General features: G+C 42.7%; 1 protein-coding gene across 1 annotated transcript in view; it reads left to right on the top strand.

Annotated features, from left to right (window-relative positions):
• The first annotated feature begins 7,696 nt into the window (after nt 1–7,696).
• chd7 (chromodomain helicase DNA binding protein 7) overlaps nt 7,697–11,440 on the top strand; it is a 69,334-nt gene continuing 65,590 nt past the window's right edge. Inside the window, exon 1 of the mRNA XM_061083873.1 lies at nt 7,697–7,840. The gene's annotated coding sequence lies outside the window, so the exon portion shown is untranslated. The remainder of the gene's footprint in view (nt 7,841–11,440) is intronic.

The following is an 11,440-nucleotide window of genomic DNA, read 5'->3' as shown; positions in this document are numbered from 1 at the left end:
ACTTTATGTGCATGACCTTTTTACCACTGGTCCACATGATATTCCTACATTTGTTGGAATGCCCCATGTCTTTGGGACATCATTGGATTGGATTGAGTTTGCATGGAGGCTACCATATATCATGCTAACATGTTAGCGGGAGCACTGGAAAGTGTGACCTCTTAGGTGATTAGGTATATTATAGTAAGATCAATAATGAACCAATTGATACCTCTTGGTTCTCTGAAAACGTTCTTAACCTGGAGTTTTTCTTCATCACCGTAATATCTGCTTTCTAATTGGCTCAGAATACCCTTTAATGGGGAATTCAGGCATTTTTCAACCTGGGTACCATGTTGGAAAAAATAAGGAAAATGTTTTAATTATTGGTATAAACAACAACTATTGGAATTGGTCCAGTAGATCACCTCCGCCAGCACCCGGGACACAGCACCAGTGGCTGCAATGTAGTCCTATGGGGCATTTGTGACAGTCCACGACATGTCCACTAAAAGTGCCTTGGGTGACATGGGTTGCATTGTTGCAGGAGGATGAGGTAGAAACATGAGTAAGAGAAAGTTTAAATGTTCAAATTGTTAATCTGGGTCTTTGCTTACAGCCTGGCAACATTATACAATAAGAAGTCCCACTTTCAACCAAGCAGCAGCTCATTGTCCGTCCTTTGCTTTTTGCTTTCCCTCTCTTTCCTTGTAAGCTCTTCAATTTGTAGGAGCTCTTAGTCTGTATAGTTTGGCTCAAGTATGGAGGACCATCGAAGTTGAAGGCTACCTGGACTTTGTCCACATCAGAAAAAGATTCAGCCACAATAGTTTATCTTTAAATCCAAACCCTCTCCTCTCTGTAACTCTCTCTCACTCATGTTCCTACCTCCGTCCTCCTGCAACAACCCGAGTCTCACACAACACTCTCAAGTCACCAAAAGAATTTGAAACTCTCCTCTGAGATTTTGCTCCTCGTTGACATGACTGCATCACATCATCACTGCAGATTTGTCAACTGCACATTCATGCTGCCACATCACAATGAGTCACTGATGTTCACTGAGCTCACTCTCATGTTCACAAAACCAGTTTTAGACTTTTACTTTGTGAAATGGAGCTTTATCCTGCTGCAAGTTAGAAAATGGTAAACTGGCTATAAAGAGATGAACATGGTCAGCAACAATACTCCGATACACTGACATTCAAACCTAGATTAATTTGAATTGAGGCCCAAACTGTGTGAAGAAATCCATCACACCATCAGGTTGGCTCCATGGATTCATGCTGTTGACTGCAGACCTTCAGCAGCTTCAGCAGAAATACAGATTCTATATTTTTCGGTGTTGAGCTGTCCAGTGTTGGTGGGTCTGTCTCACTGCTGCCTCACATTTCTGTTCTTGTCTGGCAGGAGTGGGAAGCAACATGGCCTCTGCTTTGGTAGACATGTTGATCAGCCTGAGAATGTTTTTCTTCTCACCAAGTTTGTGAAGAGTAGTTATGTGATTTACTGTAGCCTCTTTGTCAGCTTCAGCCAGCCTGTCCATTCCTCCCAGTTCTCTCTGAGTAAAAAGGTGTTTTCTCCGTAGACCTGTAGTACAGACATTATTTTTGTTCCCCTATTTTGAATAAACTCTAGAGATGATGTGTGGGAAAATCTCAGGAAATCACCCAAGTTTTTGAACATTATCAACATCATCTTATGCATTATCCTTTTACAAATGAACAGCACGGCAGGAGAGTTTCCACCAAGACACGTTCACAACCACACAGTAATCTGCAGTGTTCGATGAGGGGTGATGCAGTAGGCGGAGGCAGAATGTGGGGTATTAATTCCACTGCAGAGATATTTTTGTTTACAGCACATTGACACCTGCGTCGACTCATCGCCACAATGACCTTCAACCCCCCGCTCGCAGTGAATCCTGCTGTGCTCATGCATCGGCTCCTCTGGACTTTCTGTGAGCTTTATACTTGGAGGCGGAGAAAGTCCACAGGAAGTCCGAAGGCTCTCACTTTGACACTTGCATTCACACAAACAGCCCCTCCAGCAAGAGCAAGTCTGAAAGCAGCTAAAAGGTTGTTGGTCCACAGAACTTTTCTTGTGCTTGCTTAAAATGTTCTCACTGCAGGAACAATTGTACTTTGAATTCACAGACCTCATTACTCTGAAATCCACAGAACACACATATCAACAATTCTCAAAAGAATTACGTCTATTGTAAAATATATTGAATAGTTCCAGTGAAGACTGCGTTTTTATTATTAAGGTGAACTGACAAATGGATTTAAACTTTGATGGTTGGTATTTTACATATGTTTTCATTAAATATTACTAGTTTGAAGTTAGTTTGTTAACTATAATACACTACATAACTTAAACTATACACAAACGATCAGTGCAATAAAAAAGACAGAAAAGCTGCAGACCCGATCATCTTTAGAACATCTGCACAGCATTTCTTCTGGTCACTGATGTTTGAACATCTTAAATTGTAAATTCAGTCAGTGTTGTCAGCCAGGAAGCCTTTAACTTTAGATACCAATAGGAAACAAAAAAACTTAGCTTCAGTGCTCCCTCTCAGAGATTCTTCAAGTCTCTCAGCTCTTCTTCACACTGTGTTTTCCCCTGATATCATGTAAAATGCTACCTCATCCAAGCAGACCTCAGATCAGATGAGAAACAAACACGCAACTGAAACCCCCTAACAATTATGGTAAGTGTGTTGAAGCGTTGAAGTACTGTGACAGTGATTTACCAAATCTAACATCTGAGTATATCATATTCAATATTCAATAGCTCCTTATATATATGTGACCCGGATAACTCAGTGTGACTGTTAGGAAGTGTTTCTGTCAACAGTCTGCTTGATGATGTGATGGTTTTTACGATATCCTTCACTGATCTCAAAACATCATTAGTTTCAATGGAAAGGGAAATTGTTAGACTCTGATCCACAGGGCGACAGAGAAAATCAATCAGTCAATTATTCCAAATCAGATCACATCAGTCACAGGGATGTCAGAAAATAAAATCATGCATATAGTGCCAATATGCATTGTTTTCAGGTATCTCTACAGATTATACACACAAGCTAAAATTTCCATTTGTCTAAAAATAATGAATGATCATATGGTCACACAGTGTGGTGAGGACTTTTGCAACCAATAAGATTAGAGACACAAGATACAGCATATTAACCAATCATTCATCATCATATGTTTTGAATGATGTAATTGTGAAATTATTACACTATGAATATGATTATCTCTTGCTGAAAAACTAACCAACCAACCTATAAACAAATGGACTGGGGTGAAAACAGTCAACCATCTTGGCGGAGTTAAAAATGATAACCCATCCTTGAAGGGAAGAAAAGTATTTTGCAGAAATGACTTCCAGAGAAACTCTGGAGGATTGTGTCCAGACTTTCTCTGGAGGTTGTCTTTCACACATGAACAATGCAGGAGATTCACCTCTCAGACGCCTTCAGAAAAGCATCAAATCCACCGGAGGATTCAGGTGTGGGGTGGTGCAGCGGGTTCCTGCTGTGTTATCACATTGGCTCTTCCCAACTTTCTGTGGAAATGATACCTGCGGACTGGCAGGAGAAAGTCCGGAAGCGCTCATTGGGACATTAGAGTTCACATGTACGGGCTGCGTGGAGGATCTCCGGAGATCAGTGCATGCCTGAGGCAGCTTCACAGTTTTCTTGGCATTAATAGGTTTATAAATCCTGAGGTCTAAGTTTTCTCAGAGTTCATCTAATGTAACATTGATCATGACATCTGGATATACTGTATATAATGTATGATGGTCTTTAACACTGGAATATTGCAGCATATTTACACTGCAGAACAGCTTTGCCAAAAATGAAGTAAGACAAACATGAAGAAGATGAGAAAGATTAAACATGCAAATGATGCTGCTTTAAAATGGGTTGGTTCTCACCTGAATGGCATTACACCTCCCTCTGCCTCCCTGACGTTACATTATATGTTTGCACATGGCCAGAAAACTCCTCCAGCAGACGTCATCCAGAGGAGATTTGCTACCTGTTTAGACTACAAGCTGTATTTCCACATTCTTTGTAGGCCCGCCTCCAACGATGGTCAAAGGACATGTTCAAACTCAGAAATCAAAAACAACCACTCACTCTCCAGGTTTTTCTCACCAGCAAAATGAGTAAAAGGGAAGAGCTGTGAGGATATAGTCTCTGAAAAGACCGGATATATTAATCTAGGAAATAAGACTCATGGTGACTCAAGTGAGGAGGGAGCTGGAGCTTTGCAACAACTGCAGCAGCGTGAGGGCTTCTGAAGCCTGGGTGACTCAGTTAGCTGCACCCGTCTGAGCTTTGTTGTGATTGTGTGTCTGTTTGGGACACACATCCATGGAGACAGAACTGAAATGGAATTGCTGCAGCGAACTTTACACGTGCTCCGTTTATTTCCCATTCAATTATTGGGATGAAGTTGCTGATTCCGCTGAGAATAAAGGAGCACAACCTGAGGTTTCAAGACTCTATCGACAGATAAGCTGACATTAAAATCTAAATATATTTCACTATATTTGATTGATATCTCTGTATTTCTCTCCTCTCCTGCAGACTGCGCTTCAGTCCTCAGATTTACACACAGCAAGTGACAAACCAGCCCAGGGCTATTTGGACTCTTTAAGGTCAAGGTCCGAGGGAAAAGCCAAGTGTGGTGTGGATGCAGGGAGATTGTGATATCTTGTGGAGGGAATGCTGATTATGAGCAGTTTGTGAAAACATTTAGTCTTTCAATGTGGTTAATAGTGTTATTTTTCCACCATAAACTTATAAAAAAGATGTTTAACAGAAATATCCCGGCTGTAAGTAAATGTGACATTGACTGTGAAACTTTCCATAGCCAATAACGATTGTATAGTTAATTGTACACTTGTATTCTTTAACTTGTACATTCCTATTGTTAGCATTGCGGTTGTTTCTTGTGCTTATAATATTCTTATTCTATTTCATACTTTTATATTTATGCTCAAACACACCAAATCAAATTTGTTGCATGTGTAATGGACTACAGTATGAAGTGCTGCTGTCTTTAAAAAAATGAGATGGAGCTTTTCTCAGGAGTTCAGAGCAGACTGGCACCAGCAGGCCACTGTAGCTGTGAAGGTCTCTGACTTAAAGAGGAATCACAGCACTGGAAAGACGCCCATTTCATGAAACTAGGCCACCTTTGATGTCGATGCGTGCAGTTATTTTTGAAATCCAAATACATGTCGTTTTGTGAGGATAATTTTTTCTAAAAGAGATCAAGCATGTGTGAATGTGGTAGAAAAGTATAAAACACAAGGTTGAATACCAACAGGCCTTAAACATTGTGAATGAACTACTGTGTGTTGTGTCTGAATAAAATTTGAAGTAATGGAACATCCGTGTGTCAGTCTTTTTAGAAAAATCAAGAACAAGACCTGTCCCAACTTATTTTACACTACAGACCACTACATCTTCACACAGTCACAACACGGCAGTGACCCAGTGCTTACTGAGAGGGTCCTGGTGGGTCCTGGTTGGTCCTGGTGGGTCCTGGTGGGTCCTGGTGGGTCCTGGTGGGTCCTGGTGGGTCCTGGCGGGTCCAATCATATCAATATCACTGGCCAATTTATCATGAAACATGAAGTTGTAACCCCAGAAACATCACAGTGTGGAACTAACTCCTATCCAGTGAATTATCAGATTTCTTAAATACCTGCTGACCATCATGGACGACGACAGTCCAGACACAACACATTCTCCAAGCAGAGAAGTTTTATTCAGTGGCAGACTGCTGTTGCTGTCCTGCTCATTGTACAGACCTCTGTCCCCCAGGCCATACATCTACACTTGTCACAGACATGGAGGGGGGAAATGGACTTCTAGGCATGAGGCTGCCTCTATGATCACACCAACCCATATTCTTACCTTTTATCAGCCCCTGTGCACAATATACACGGTTTTGGTGTTTTGTTTTATATTCACTTAAATTTAGCCTCCATTGACATATCTCTTTACCTCTGTAATTCTGTTCACCATATTGTAAGTGTTGTTTTTTGTTTAAGTCTTTCTTCATATAAGTTAAATAATGTAATTTGTTGACCATTTGTACATCCTCCATCGAAAATACACTTTTACCGGCGCACAATATGTTTGGTCTGCTTGTTTATGTTTTCCTCACTTAAGTTAAGCATGTTCTTATATATTAAGCATGTTCTTATATATAACTGATAAGTTGTTGACTACTCACTTTTACTTTATCTATCTATCTATCTATCTATCTATCTATCTATCTATCTATCTATCTATCTATCTATCTATCTATCTATCTATCTATCTATCTATCTATCTATCTATCTATCTATATCTATCTATCATTCAATCAATCAATCAATCAATCAATCTATTTATCTAACTATCTATCTAAAATATATGCTTGTAACATGAATCATAGACATTTAAATCATCGTATCTATATGGCCACAAAGATTAGATCTATCACCACATCATACATTCAACTATTTCTGTATTTATTTATCAACAAATTAGACGCATGAAAAATAATGAATTTAAAACTTGTTCGTTCAGGCAAATGTGAAGAAGACACGTGCTACCAAACAATTTTCTTTTGGCCAAATGCAGTGTTCCCTTCATACTGGTTTAAATTAGGTTTTCAAAATCCGGTTCCTGTCTTCTGTCGTGTTGTCACATCTTCCCATTAAGACCAATTCAAATAAGTATTTTTCACTCTGGCAGTTTTTTTTAAAAGCAACATCTTTCTCGCAGCAGATGTCCTTTTTTTCCATCCCTAAACTGGAACTCCACCAGCGGCTCGCACTGGCGTGGCGGGGTCAGTGACCGCGCACGCCGGCTGTTTATCTGTATGAGAGGTCCTCGGGAGCGCGCCCCCCCTGGCCAAGGAAGGTGAGCGAGTGTCTGGAGGGGAGGACTCGGGAGCGCGACCAGCCGAGGGATCGATCGGATTAAACTCGATTCGAGTGAAATTAACACAAAGGAGAGAAGAGCAACGCACACGAGTCGGTGAGGTTGCGGATGCGAGACGCGCAGGAGCAATATTTCGTGAGAAAAACGTAACACTTGAACTTTTTTTCCTCTGTTTATTTATATTTCAAACGAAAAAAAGGACCACGGTGGATTTTTTTTTTTTTTTTCAAGCAAGCGGAGATACTAACCAGCCAGCACGGAGTGGATTTGATAAAACCCCGAAGTGACCGAGCTTGTTGGGTAAGCTAACAAATGCCCTCCTTTGAATGTGTGAATTTGAAATGTGGCCCAGGTGCGATAGTTTCATTGAAACCAACGCTTCTGAATTAAAAGCCTTTCTATTCGGGCTGAATAGCAAGTTTTCCATACTTTTTTCCACAGCGCTATCGGACGCTTAAATCCGCCGAGCGACTTTGCTTTTCAGCCGGAGGGTATTTTCATTCCCATCCCGCTGAATGGAGACGCTGCTGGTTCGGTTCAGCTGCAGTTTGATTCCCTCATTTCAGCAGAAAGTCATTGAAGGTCCATGTAGCTCCCATGCCGACATGCTAACAATAGCAAGTTTAGCTTTGCCACCCGCTGTATCGCTCGCTCACACTCACTCACACACACACACATACACACACACACGCGCACAACAGTCCCATTAGTCAGTTATAAAGTGGAAAGAAAACACACGGAGAGCGTCTCTGCTTCCGAGTCCGCTCCCCCGGCAACTTGTTGGGTTTTCTCAAGAGGAGCGTGGAGTTGCTCCGGTGTGTTTGAAGAGTGACTGTTAGCCCTGTTAGCTAATTGTGTTGAAGCTTCCAGGAGACACGAGGTGGCTCGAGCGTAGAGGTGAGTCACTGGCCGACTGAATGAGCGCAGCTCGCAGGGACATTCCCAGCGGAGGAGACTTGGCACATAGCGCCAACAAACGCTCCGCCGGGCTCGGTTTAAAGTGTTCCCACTTAAAAGTTTGCATATTGCTCGGGTTTGAGCGGAACTCGTGTTTTAATGGACAGGAGCGCGGCGTGAAGTGTGCGTAGTAGTCGCCAGTTGTATCGGACGGAAGGGACAGAGGAGAGGGGGGGGGGGGATCTGTGAGGCCAGGCGGTCATTCCGTACCACCGTGTTTTTCACCTTGTTTTTAACACGATTTACTGCAGCGAAACCCACTCAAATGTATGAGAGAGACCCCCGAGCCGCTCCGCAGCCTCGGTGCAAGGTGGAGAGAGTTTATTTGAACGATAAAAGCCGAGATGCGGGAGTCGTTCCGAGGTCCGGAGCGACGTGCAAAATACCTCTGATAGGCTAATTAGCCGTGCTAGCCGCTGGAGGTTAGCCCAGCGCTAGGACACAGAAGTTCAGCTAGCCTGTTAGCCACTTATCATCCTCATTGTTAGACCACTCCGCAGCCCCCCCTCACAGGGGCTAACTACGAAGCTGCTCGGTTTTGCTCTGGGGCAAGAAAATCAACTTAACGCAGCTTTCTTGTCACTTTTGTCGAAGTGGAAAGGCACAATAACACCTCGCATTCTCCACACGCGTTTCTGCGTGTTTCGCCTTTGCCGTGAGAGTGGGTTTGTCGTGTTGCATTGTATCCGGCGAGGGAAGTTTGATAAGCAGCATGGCTACACTTGTTACTCGGAGTGGACCGGAGAGCAGGCAGCCCACAGCACCTGCCGGTGCCGGGTCAGGCCACTCATCTCCCCGGGACCCACTCACCGCTGTGGGGTTTCTTTATCTCCACTACACACTTCATTGCCTGGGTTGGTGGCGCTGCACTCTTTCGCCATTATGTGCCCTGTAGTCGGTCAGCTTATATAATGGTCACCCTGTCGCACTCCCGTAACTTTGGCTGCGCTGAAATGACCAAAATAGAAAAACGGTAAACCTGTCCTCTACGTACACACTCTCATAAACACACTCACTGTTGCCTTTCATTCTCACACGGTGGCTTTATTAACAGTCTGACACATTCAGTGGACATGAATTAGTTCGTTATTTTCCTCCTGCTGCCTCAGAGCCAGGAGCTGCTCCCCCCACCACCTTGTGTCTGTGAGCCAAGATGGCAGCTAGTCATGTTTAGCAGGCCACAGAGGGAGAGATAAGAGGCCCCGTACACACACACACACACACCAGATGTTCAGCACTATTTGGTCTCTAGTTTGTCCCTCTGTCTTTTCTTGTGGTTAAAGTTGATGAACTCGCCCCCCCTTTCAGCTTCAAGGCTGCCTTGGTTTGATAGTCAGTTGGATTTACCTGAAACTTGGACACAGGTTCAATTTCCCCACATGTTATCTAAATGTAGTGTTTATGTGGATCTATTTTTTGCAGTTTATACCTATGTTTTCATTGTCCTAATTTAGGCAGCTTATAATCATTTTGCGAGGTTTTGTTTTTATTGGTTCAAATGTAAATGGGCCCTTCTGGAAGTTGTGTTGGTGACTTTGGAGTTGCTTGCCTTAAGTTAAAAAAAAATTGCACTTAACCTTTACGTTTGTTCCTTTTTTTATTAATTAAAAAGATAAAATTCTTTTTTTTCCTGGATGCTTTATACCATGAGGCCTGAACGATGTAGAAGTTTGTCATTCCAGTGCCAAACTTGCTGCCAGTGTACCTGACATGGCCTTACACAGTCAGGAAATCCCTGCCTCCTTACACTAGGGGTAATTTGGGGGATACACCACATGCCGCAAAGCTACTCATACCTTACAAAACACAATAGTAAGATTTCACTGAAATGATGAAATAAAATTCCCACTGTACTACCATGCACTAATGCTCATCCTCCACATGGTCACACCCTCTAACTTATCTCAATTCATTCAAATTGATATTTTAATTACAAGTTAAATGTAACCATTCTGCTTCATGCTGTTGCCTGGTTCAGTCACTTTATCTTGTGGATTAAATGCTGTCCTTTATGGAAGACAGGTGTCCATCAGTGTGTCACGCCTGTGAGTAAGCTGTTCCCCTGCAGTTTTGACCTATGAATCATTAGATTGATCAATGTTGGTTTTCTGACCATTTCACCCACAATGTGTCATTTTCAATTGACCTTTAAATCAATTCTCAATGTTTTCATACTGCTCCTCAATTTCAGAGGAAGAAGGCTTGAACTTCTTAAGTGGAGGTCATGGGATTAACAGTTAGTGCCCTTACAGGCATACAGGGAGAACCATAACCTAGACCTGGCAGCAGTGATGGTTTTCTGACCAGGGTTGGAGTCTTTAATCATAGCGTCACATTTTACTACTTTGTGTGTAGTGTCCCTGTTGGTTATAGTTTGGAAATGGACATGCAGTCTATAATTACTTTTTTCTCATAACTTTAGAGGAGAATTTTGCTCCTAACTTTCAGCTTTGCTGATAACACTTTTGCAATCAGTTTAGTCTGAGCTCGTTTTGTGTTCAGTCTTTTACCTCATCCGATTGCAACTCATGGGTCAGAAATTGATACTTTTTCTCAGTGGGCTACTTGTGGCACATCATATATATATATATATAAAGCAATGGCCACAAGTTTTTCTGGAAAATCTAAAACTGGTCAGGAGGAAACTAGTGTGAGTGATACAGCTTTCTGATATGCATACATTGTAGTAATTGTTGTATTTATGAGGTTGCTGCATGTTTTTACCAACTTCCTTCCTGAAGCATTTCCACACTGCAGCTCTTTTTCTAGTGCGACATCAGACTAGAGTGTAATCACAAGAGCATTCCCTTGCTGTAGTCGGGCAGAAACTTGTGTTTAGAAGGAGGATTACTCTGACCACCTGGTTTAAGGCCAGTATTGTTACAACATTGTCTTTTCAGTCGGGTAAATAACACCTGGTGCTGCAGCACTCCTGATGGACAGTTTAGCATTGTGAGCCTGGTGTTGGGTGTCTGAGTCTGAGTGCTGGTGTTTGTTAGGGTGGCCATTTTGTCTCCTATCATCATGTGTGGTAGATGGCAGCCCTGTTAGCAGAGATGAGAAGTGGTGCTGTTGTTTGTCCCATCATTGTTTGTCTCTTTCATCTTGCCATCTATATTCCCACCTCCACCCCCTCACCCACCCACTCCCCCTCTGCCCTCCTCTCCTTTCGACTCTTCATTCACACCTTTTCTGTCTCTCTCTCTCTCTCTCTCTTCATCTTTGCCAGTCTGTCTGTTTCCTCCTCTCCTCCCATTTCCAACCAAGAGGTTAGCGGGGGTCTTAAGCACCATGGCGAATTTCAAAACGGAGTGTCATAACTGTCTCTCTCACTCTCTCTCATCCCGTCCTCTCACCTGTCACTCCCTCTGCCTTCTTCTCCTCACTTGTCTCCCCCATCCCCCTCTGCACCAAGGGCCTTTTGGACCCAGTGCCTGAAAGAGAGGCTGGTGTTAATATAGCTAAAGTGTTTGTGGTCTAAATGTTGTTTTCCTTTCTGTGTGTGCGTTAGAGGAGGCAGCCTGTCAAGTACATTTCTGA

This window comes from Limanda limanda, chromosome 13 (assembly GCF_963576545.1).
Source record: "Limanda limanda chromosome 13, fLimLim1.1, whole genome shotgun sequence".
Classification (NCBI taxonomy): domain Eukaryota; kingdom Metazoa; phylum Chordata; class Actinopteri; order Pleuronectiformes; family Pleuronectidae; genus Limanda; species Limanda limanda.
The sequence above is the reverse complement of the archived record's forward strand: the minus strand, read 5'-3'. Positions and strand labels throughout refer to the sequence as shown.